Here is a 9,075-nt window from a genome sequence, read left to right as displayed (position 1 = left end):
TTTTTTTTTTTTTTTTTTTTTTGAGACAGAGTCTCAATTTGTCACCCAGGCTGGAGTGCAGTGGCGTGATGTTGGCTCACTCTAACCTCCACTTCCTGGATTGAAGCAATTCTTCTGCCTTAGCCTCCCAAGCAGCTGGGACTACAGGTGCAGGCCACCACACTCTAATTTTTGTATTTTTAGTAGAGACAGGGCATCACCTTGTTGGCCAGGCTGGTCGTGAACTCATGATCTCATAATCTACCCGCCTCAATCTCCCAAAGTGCTGGGATTTCAGGCGTGAGATACCGCGTCCGGCTGTCCCTGTTATTTTCTAAACCTCACTGTACCCTCAGCTCCTTCCCAGCCCCAGCCCCGCTTGCCCGCTGTAAGGAAAACCCACTCCACTGGAGAAGGCCCAGAGCTGCTTGTTGTAAGAATTGGCGTCTCTGGGGGATTCCAGGCCCATCGTTTACATTTCAGGGGAAACACCCCCAAATCAAGGGGTGCCTTCCTAGAGTAACACCCCAGCTGCAGGCATCTCCGTCTTGCCCCACAGGAGCAGTCAGGGCCATGCCTGCGGGGGCTGAGCACCTGTACCCATCGTTTCTAGCAAGTTCAGTTTGAGTCAACAGCTTGATGGAACCCCTGCACTAAGCCTCACCCTGTGCCATCCCCTGGGGACCTGGAAATGACTCCTGACAGTCCCTGACTTTGAGGCATGGTAGAGACAGAAGGACACTCTCCACAGAACTGCTGAAGTGGACGGGGCTGCACTGCGGAGGGCGGGAGCAGGAGCACTGGGAGGGAGGTGGGGAGAAAGGGTAGGAGGGCCTGGGCACAGCCGGCATCGGAGGTGACCTGAGAGGAGAGCACAAAGGCCCAGCCTCTGGCCGAGGAGCTTTGAGGCTGCGACTCAGAAACCGCCCACAAGGCCTTCGGGGGAAGGACGGGCAGGCAGAGGGATGCACCCAGGGGCCTCAGTAGAGCAGGGCTGAGGGTGTCTCCCCAGGGAGTCTGGGACCAGGCCATAATGGGAATGGGGGTCGAACTTGGCTCCTTCTGCCCTTCTCCCTGTGGAATTCAGGCACAGCTGACCAGCATTAACATTACAAGAGATCTCAAGACTAAACAGACTTTATAGCCAGAAGACACCAAATTCCAACCTCACTCTAGTATAGCATTACAGGACAGACAGCAGGCCCTGAAACAGAAGTACTTCACCCAAAAATGCATTTCTTTGACATATTCTCACATAGCCCTGTAAAGCTGTCTCTCGTGGGGTCAATCCACATTCTGCAGTGAATCCCCCTCCCTTTCCAGGTCTTTTCCCTGATTCAGGAGAGACTCCACTAAGAGTATGGCGCCTTTTCAGGTCTGATAAGAAACATCTACAATCTGGTCTCTTTGAAGCCTGCTACCTGGAGGCTTCATCTGCGTAAATAAGAACACTGCTCTCCACAACCCCTTATCTGAACCCAGGCATTCCTTTCTGTTGATCCCAGGTCTTTAGACAAACTCAACTGATTGTCAAATCTACCTATAGCCTGGACCAGGCCTCCGACACACGCACCTCCCTAAAATGTACAAAACCAGGCTGCACACCAACCATCTTGGGGCACACGTTCTCGGGACCTCCTGAGGGCTGTGTCACCATAGTCACTCATATTGGACTCGAAATAAATCTCTTCAAATACTTTACACAGCTTGACTCTTTTTGTCAACAGGTGCAAATTCCAACCCCTGCCCCGGCTGCTGCTTCACTGTGTTCCCGCACAGGCTCCAGCAAGCCGACACACCCAGAGATGCTGCTGTACCTGGTGAGTTCGGGAATGCGCCGCACTCTGAGATTGAGTTATGAGTCCTTTATTATGCTGGCGACCAAGAGGTGGCTAACGCCCCAAATTCTCTCGGCCCCTAAGGAAGAGTTAGGTGGCCTTTTATACCTTAGTTTTAAAGGGGAAGGGGAACCTAGCTGAAGCAAATTTTTCACAGAAGCAGAGTAAGGAAAAAGTTAAAAGATAAACTAGTACATGAGAAATAAAACAATGCCAGCTGGGAGGGGTAGAGCTGTCATGAAAGACATACAACTTATAGATAATGGGGGCTCGACAGCACCTGCATTCCCAGGCTCTGCTGGTACCACTTAACTCGGCCTCTTGTCAACAAATGCATTCCTGGAGGTGCCCAGTGCCAGCCTGCCCCAGCTACATACTACAGTTACATACTTAATGGTGGGAAAATAACTAAAATGAAGAAGCCAAGATGGAGTCTGTCTGGCTTAAGAAGCTAACATAAAGTCTGAACAGCTCTCAGTCTGAGGAGTTAGTTTTAGCTAGCAAAAAGCAGGTTATCACATTCCCCACTTGTGTTTTTGGGGATTTAAATTATTGATTTCTTAGTTATAACGAGGGGATTACATTGGGTTTCAAGATACATAAGTTTGACAGAAGCTATGCGCCATTTTACAAAATTAATAAACCAATTTAATAGACAGGGCCCAAAAGTTAACCCCAACAAGAGCGGGAGAAGAGGCCCTGCTAATCCAGTTATTAAAGTGGTGAGCCAAGGCTTCCAGTTAAACATGCTTTGGTACCATGGGGTGTTACTTTTTCATTCTCGTTGGCGTTTATTTAAATTTTCTTGAACCTTTTGAAGAGTATTCTTTGTAACTTCAGACTGGTTAGCGTAAAAACAACAGCTTTCCCCTAACGCTGCACATAAACCCCCTTGGGAGAGAAACACTAGGTCCAGGCCACGGCGGTTTTGAAGAACAACTTCAGCTGAGGAGTTTACCTGGGCGTGCCGTGTATTTACGGCTGATGGGAGATTTCTTAAATCTGCATCTACTTGCTGGGTTAGGGACCCTAGTCCAGCTTTTCCTCGGAGCTGTGCTGATTGCTGCTGACTTAGCCACACTGAGGCCAGCCAAAAGGGGCACTAGGAGTGGGGCACCCCGGCGGCACCTGGGGTGCAAGTTTAGGAGGGGCAATGAGAAGCTGTCCCTCTGGCCTGCTGTACACATAAACCTGAGGAAGCACATGAACTAGCACGCACAGGAGAGGTCCAGGTTTAGTCCCGTTAATGCAGCGGGTGAGGCCTGAGGTGCAAGCTAGTCAAGTGTCATTTGGTGCCTGGTAGGAGACTGAGGCAGTTAGGGAAGTAAGCAGAGTCCGACTGCAGGTGGCCCAGAAAGGGGAAACGGGTAGGTTATACCCCTCACTGACTAGGCAGGAGGCGTTTCCTGAAACATTCTGTAATGTAAGGGAGCGAGGATGAGCACGACGCGGAAGAGGGCCAGTATTTAACTTGACCTTAACTCCCAATCCAACATAATACGGAGGTTTGGCCTTCAGGCATAACCAACAGTCTTGGGCCAGTTTAGGCTGAGTAAATTAAGGAGGTGATGCACTCCCCCTAAGATGGACATTAAGCTGGGTTGGAGGTGTTGGGGTGGCAGCCGGAGTTGGGGAGTCTGGACTGGCGATAGGACAGTTGGGCCAATGGGGCTGACCTTATCTGGGTACGGGCGGAACATAGGGTTTTCTAAATTAGTTAAGGGACCAATGGGTTTAGGGGGGCTCCGGGGGATTAGGATCCTCTTTTGAATGGTAAACAGAGTTTTAAGATTAAACCCTTTGATAGAGAGTTGCAGTCCCCATGTTATACCATAGTGCCATTGAACTGAGTTAGGGTTACAGACAGTTACAGTAATGGGATAACAGGCTCCCACAGCACATGGTCTAGGATGAGAGGTCCGGGCTATGGAAAGCGTTGGGGACCGAGTTGCCCCCCGCCCTGGGTAAGTAGCCAAGGTTACAGATGACCAAAAGGGCAGAAAAACTTGTAACTATCCCGGCAGGCAGCATTAGGGTGGTCTTCAGGACAGAGGTGAAATTTACTCGTTGGAGTCCCTTTTCTGCACCCCTCGAGCTGCCGCATCCACTTCACTTCCAGTGTGCCCGAACCCTGCAGCAAAGTTAACGAGTCCCGCTCCTGCCCGCAGGGGCAAACTTCGCTGGTTCTAGAAGGAACAGCTGGGCTTTGGGAACAAAACACATAAATTGATTGAAAAAGAAACTTTATTGGAGGTACTTTCTTTCCAGGTGGTATTGGCAAGCCCTTTGCCTATTGCAAAAGAAGAGAAAGGAATAGGAGGGGGCAGAGGGCTGAACAACCGTGAACAGACAAGAAAAGTAGACAGAACTAGTCTGATGGCTGCACCTGAGTTAGGCGCAGTCTTAAGGGGCCTGACCCGGGCTTGGGGACCCATGTTTCTTGCTGTGTCCTGTTGGCCTTTTTGATGTGCGAGTGATGAATCCAAGCAGGAATACTGTCCACCTTTAGGGCTGTGGGTGCAGTAAGGATGATAGTGTGAGGTTCTTTTCAAGCAGGAACGAGACCTTCCTCTGGAACTTTTTGACATATACCAGGTTACCTGGACGGAAAGGGTGGCAGGATTCTGCCAGATTAAGAGCTGGATTAGGGTGTGCTTCCCGGACAAGCGGCTGGGTAATATCTTTTTTTTTTTTTTTTTTTTGAGACGGAGTTTCGCTCTTGTTACCCAGGCTGGAGTGCAATGGCGCGATCTCGGCTCACCGCAACCTCCGCCTCCTGGGTTCAGGCAATTCTCCTGCCTCAGCCTCCTGAGTAGCTGGGATTACAGGCACGTGCCACCATGCCCAGCTAATTTTTTGTATTTTTAGTAGAGACGGGTTTCACCATGTTGACCAGGATGGTCTCGATCTCTTGACCTCGTGATCCACCCGCCTTGGCCTCCCAAAGTGCTGGGATTACAGGCTTGAGCCACCGCACCCGGCCCGAATATCTTGAACCTGTTGGAGAGACTGCAAGCACTGTAACAAGTTGGCTTGGGATATTTTTGCTAATTGGGTATCCCTTAATTAAGGCAAAGCAGGTGGGGCCCTCCCATACATGATTTTAAAAGGAGAGAATTCCGCCCTGTAAGGGGTGCACCTGACCCTAAGAAGGGCTAAAGGAAGGAGCCTTATCCAATTTTCACCAGTCTCCAGGATTAATTTGGTAAGAGTATTTTTTAAGGTACGATTTATGCGTTTTACCTGTGCAGAGATCTGGGGTTGGTAGGCACAGTGGAGTTTTCACTGAATATTTAATGCCTTGCTGACTGACTGAGCTATGGACGAGGTGAAGGCCGGCCCATTATCAGACCCTATGCAACAGGCAACCCCTAAAGAGGGATAATTTTGTTAAGAACTTTGCTACTGTAGTGGCAGTTTCGTTCTTAGTGGCAAAAGCCTCAGTCTATCGGAAAAGGCGTTTGCCAACACCAGGAGGTACTTATATCCTGCCCGGTGTGGCTTTACTTCGGTAAAGTCAACTTTCCACCTCTTTCCTGGGCTACGTCCTCAGAGAAGATGGCCCAGCCCAGGCTTCAGGCCTTGTCTGGCGTTCACCTGCGCACAAGCCATGGATCGGAAGGCCACTTGGCTAGTTAAGTCCTGGAGGTGTGGGATTTTAAAACGGCTTCTTAAAAGTTGGGCCAACTTTGTTTCTTCCAAGTGGGTGGAAGAGTGGAGGTGGCTAATTAAGGCCTCTCTGAGGGCCCGGGGCAGGGAGTCTCTGGAGTTTGGAAGGATTCACCATTCATCCTGATTTTTACTGGCTTGCAGATTCGATGCCTGCTTTTCTTCTTTAGAAGAGTACGCTGGGTGGTCGGGTAAATCAGGCTGTGGAAAAGAGATGGCTGGAAGCAGAGTTAGTGGAGTGACCTGGAGAGCCACAGCCTCACGGGGAGGGGGGCACAGTCTGCCTTTTGGTTTCCCCTAGCAATGGCCGTATTTTCCTTCTGATGTCCTTTGCAATGAATACAGCCACCTGTAGGAGGAGCCAGACAGCCTTGAGCAGGGCTCAAATCTCTTCCTTGTTTTTAACAGTTTTTCCTGCTGAGGTGAGTAGCCCCCGCTCTTGATAGATGGCCCCATGAACATGTACAGTAGCAGAAGTGTATCTGCTATCAGTGTAGATGTTAACAAATTTGTCCTTACCCCACTGGAGGCCTAAGTAAGGGCAATTAACTCAGCCTTCTGCACAGAGGCACCAGCTGGCAGTGCCTGGGCCCACAGTACATTGGTCTCCGTGGTAATGGCCGCCCCCGCTTTCCGTACCCCCTGCTTAAGGAAACTGCTACTGTCTGTAAACACAGTGGCATCTGCCTTTTCCAGAGTGTTCTGGAGATTAGGTTTACCTGTCTCTGTAGTTTCTAGTAATTCCTGGCAGTTATGGATAGGGGTGGTGAAGTCTGGATCAAGGTGCAGAGTAGCTGGATTTAAACACCTTGTCGGGGAGAAAGTTAAGCGAGGCTGATCTAACAGCAAACTTAGATACCGCAGGGTGCAGGCATTAGACATCCATTTGCCTGGAGCGCCTCGTAGCAGTTTCTACAGCATGTGGTGCTGTAAGGGTTAACTTCTGGCCCAGAGTGAGCTGCTCAGCCTCAGGAACTAGGCTTGCTGCTGCCGCAACTGCTCGCAGACAACATGGCCACCTGGAGGCCACAGGGTCCAGCCCTTTAGACAAATATGCCACTGGGCGTTGCCATGGCCCCAAGGTTTGAGTGAGCACCCCTTTGGCCACTTCCTGATTTGCATGGACAAACAAGTGAAATGGTTTTGAGATGTTTGGAAAGGCTAAAGCAGGGTCTCAGTTAGTGCCTTCTTTAAGTTTTGGAAGGCCTGCTCTTCCGTGTTAGTCCAAAGTAAAGGGCCATTTTCTCCTGTAGAGGTGTACAGAGGCTCGGCAATTCCTGCGAACCCAGGTATTCACAGGCGACAGTATCCCACAGCCCCCAAGAATTTATGTACCTGTGTTTTGGTAGTGGGGGTGGGGATTTGTAAGATGGCCTCCTTTTGAGCATTGGTGAGTGCTTTTTTTCCTTGGTTTAGTTTCTATCCCAAGTAGGAGGCCCTGGAAAGGCAAAGCTGGGCCTTTTTGGCTGAGACCTGATACCCAAGCTTTGTGGCTTTTCTGGCGGGGGTTCGGGGTCCTCCGGCTGGCGATCTGTGATGGAAGCTTTTCCTTTTTGGTTCCCTGGAGGGCAGCCACTATAATTTTTGCCTGTCTTTTCCCCGCCCTGTCGGCTGCCCTGTTAGCGGCTTGAGCTGCCTGCTTTTGTTTTTTAGCTTCTCAATTATTAAAAACCTTCTGGGGTGCTTTTAAAAGCTGAGTAATGTTTATTCCAGCAAAACCGTCCAATTTTTATAAATTTCTCCAAATGTTAGGAGCTGCCTGGGCCACAAATGCCAAATTTATAGCATGGCTATTTTCAGGAGCCGCCGGATTAAACAGGGTGTAAATTTGAGAGGCCTCCTGGAGGCATTTTAAGAACAGTCCCAGTGACTCATTGGCCCTCTGAAGAACTTCAGTGATCTTAGACAAGTTCATGGGTTTCCTGGTGGCTCCTTTAATGCCCACAAGGAGATACTGGTGGAAATCTTCCAAAGCCCTCCTTCCCGGCGAGGTGTTGGGGTCCCACTCAGGTCAGGTAGAATGAAAAGCCTCCTTAAGGAGGTCTTGGGCTTCCTCCTTAGGCTTTCCTTCTGAGCTAAGGAAAGGGTTTCTGGCTTTCCTTCTAATTCAGTCCCTCTCTTTAGAGGTGAAAATGGTAAGAAGGAGTTGCTGCCAATTATCCAGGTGGGCCTATGATGTAAGGCTGAGGGCCCCACAGAGTCGTGGGGTGAGCCTTATGCTGTGCTGAGGCGCAGGATCCGAGAAGTAAAGAGACAGGACACAGAAGTACAAGGAAAATGCAGCTGGGCTCGGGATGCCACGCCACCTATGAGCGGAGTCAGGCGAGGCCCCGAATGTCCAGAAGCGTGAGTATTTATTGTGTGTAGGTTAGGGGGCAGGGCAGTGAGTGAAGTCATCTTTAAGGATAGTGATAGGGTCGTGAGCAATAAAACAAGGGGTCCACCCCCATTAGGTCACCTAGGCCGGGAGGTGGACAGTGCACAGCAAGGGGTCCATTCCCATTAGGTCACCGAGGCTTGAAGGTGGGTTGTGTGCAGTGAAGAGGGTGCAGTGTGCAATACCTCTATGGGCAAGTGACTAAGAAGATTTATGGGAGGATGCTTTAAGTCACATAGCAGTGACAGAGCTGTCAGGGTCTACACCACCTACTGGCAGTTTCCAATGAGTTCTACAGGGGAATGCTTTTCAAGCTGCACAGTAGCAAGAGTTGGTAAAGTTCACAGTCACCAAGGTGGATTGCTGTTCTGAGGGCAGCCTTCCACAAGAACTGGAGCAAGGTCCTACAACTCCTTTATCAGGAGGAGTGGCTCTCGCCCCAAGCCTGCCATACAACAGGTATCTTTATGATACGGAACGCTGCCGCCTGGGCCATGGGTTCTTGTCCTATTGTAACTGTTTTTCCCTTAAATCATGCTCTGCACCGTGTCTGCTCTAGACATTCCTCCAATTATAAGCTGCTTATTTCTTAATTTGAGCTCTGTACTGTGTCCACTCTAGGCATTCCTCTGATTATAAACTAAGATGGAGTCATATATAGATATATATATGGAAATAGCTGAGTAGTAACACTGTAAACTGAGATACTCTCCAGGCCCTAATTCTATAAACTAATATATGATTATATAAAGGATTATATAAAAGGAAGTAACTGAATAGTAACACTGTAAACTGAGATATTCTTCAGGCCTTAATTGTGCCAGGATTCTGCTTAGCTCCCTTTCCTCGCTACCTGTATGGGGGGTTACCCACTCTATGAGTCTGGAGCACAGACTCCTTTAGTGGTTAGGACTTGGGGCTTCTCAGAAAACGGAGGATTTTGAGCCCTCCAGTTGTACAGGTTAGAGGTGGAAAATGGAACATAGACTAAAAACGGAGCAGCAGAACGCTCACTGCCTGATGGGGGTGGTGCCTCCCTTAAGGGGAGGAGTGGGGTAGCTTTCTCTGACTGGCCATAGCTGTAAGGCAATGGGCGGAGAAACTGCCAGAGACAAGGGCTTAGCGGGTAGAGGCGGCGAGGGGCTGCAAGAGGTGTTGTTGAAGAAATTGTGGGGGATCCTTGGGGAACAGGGGGGTTATAAGGTGGGGGTA

The sequence above is a fragment of the Sapajus apella genome, unplaced genomic scaffold (genome assembly GCF_009761245.1).
Source record: "Sapajus apella isolate SASKATOON/1434 unplaced genomic scaffold, GSC_monkey_1.0 scaffold174, whole genome shotgun sequence".
In the NCBI taxonomy this organism is placed as follows: Eukaryota; Metazoa; Chordata; class Mammalia; order Primates; family Cebidae; genus Sapajus; species Sapajus apella.
Note: the sequence above shows the minus strand (reverse complement) of the source record.